Source organism: Pempheris klunzingeri, chromosome 5 (genome assembly GCF_042242105.1).
Source record: "Pempheris klunzingeri isolate RE-2024b chromosome 5, fPemKlu1.hap1, whole genome shotgun sequence".
Taxonomy (NCBI): Eukaryota; Metazoa; Chordata; class Actinopteri; order Acropomatiformes; family Pempheridae; genus Pempheris; species Pempheris klunzingeri.
Window position 1 is genome coordinate 23,469,772 of NC_092016.1, and position 1,652 is coordinate 23,471,423.

Consider the following 1,652-nt stretch of genomic DNA (forward strand, 5'->3'; position numbering starts at 1 on the left):
GGCCGTAGACCTGACTACTGGACTGAGGGCTGCTCTCCGCGGTTGACACCCAGAGGCTCTAAACCCGAGAGAGGACAGAGACCAGAGGCGGGGTCTGTGACAGGTTCACACGCCTGGAAAAGATCGTAGATAACAACTAGTGCGAGTTTTTTTTTTTTCTTTTTGAGAACTCAAAAAGTCTTTTGAGGGTTGTTTTTGTTTCGTGATCACAGCTGTGCTCTTTTCTAACACTATCATCCGCCTCACAACTGAGAAAAGACGAGTTTTACGTTGGACGCTCATATGTGTCCGATCCCTCCGTGTTCCCTGAATGCAGCACCACATCCAGACGCACCTGTTGCTGTGAAAACACTCTCGGGGCGTCAGTGAAGGCAACTCCTCCTGCGTGCGGCAAACTCATAATTACCTGATCATTCAATTACATTTTTAAACAAATTAGCGTCTCTTAACGCGAAATTACTCAAATTATTATTGTAGGGGTCGACCAGCGAGTTACCTAGTGTCATCACTTCCTGATCAATAAGATGGGGTGCATGCCCACAGGCTGCTCTCAGGGACTAATGGCTAAAACGTGAAGCCAAGTTCATGGAAATACAGGGGAATTCACTATTCAGACAATAGTTTCACTTCACAGTGACACAAATCTTTGTCCTCTGTCTGCTTCGAGTCGAGTCTAAAAAAAACTGTGATGATGATCATGTTTTAACCAGTAACACTCAAACTTTCTATGTATTATTCCTTAGGTGTCCTAACACAGAGGGCGTGTGTTTGTTTACGCGTCTCTCTCCGCTTTATCTTCATCCAACACATGAGCTCAGCTGGTGCCTTCACGCGGTGTCGGAAATACTCCCATCCACAGGTGAGCACAAAATGAAACACAAGAAAACGCAAAATATCAACACACAAATTCTCTTTTCTTTTCCTCTCAATGATCGGAGTTTGTGAGGTGTGATGTTTCGGGGGCGGAGGGCGCGGACATTTTATCAGGAGTTATTAAAAATGATGCACTGCGAGATCTTTACTGAAATTAATATTAATAAAATACCATCTACAGACCTGATGCATAACACTGTAATTCCGGTATCTCTGAACAAAAACACGCGTGGATGTGCAACGAGGGACATTTAGGACTCTTTTTGTGACAAAATGAGGGAAGTCTTAGACGTTCCTGAAGGCAGCGTGACACCCAGCACCTGTCCACGAGCGCCGTCCTGCGTGTTATGCTGGGTGTGCGGTTAGCTGTCAAAGTGATTTGAATATCAGGTATAATTCTGGCTCAATATAATCCAGCATTTACAATCAGTCATAATGTAAAAACTTTTTTTTTTTTTTTTTTTTTAAGTCTCAAGTGTGACAAAAAACACAAGACTGTGACTTTGTGACAACACTGACCTCAGGCCTGTCTGATACAGCTTTGTCATCAACTAGAATAAAATGCAACTGAGACATCTACCACAGATCAATGGTCTAATTTTACTGAAAACTGGTCCCATCCACCCAGGACAGATGTGAACATCGTTTCATCATCATCTCTGATGTTGGGTGAGCTGGAGACCAGAACAGGCCCAGACACAAAGTCAAAGAGAAGTTTATAACAGCCTTCCAGTCATATAAAGAATTATCCATAAAATGACCAGTTTCAGAAGTGAACT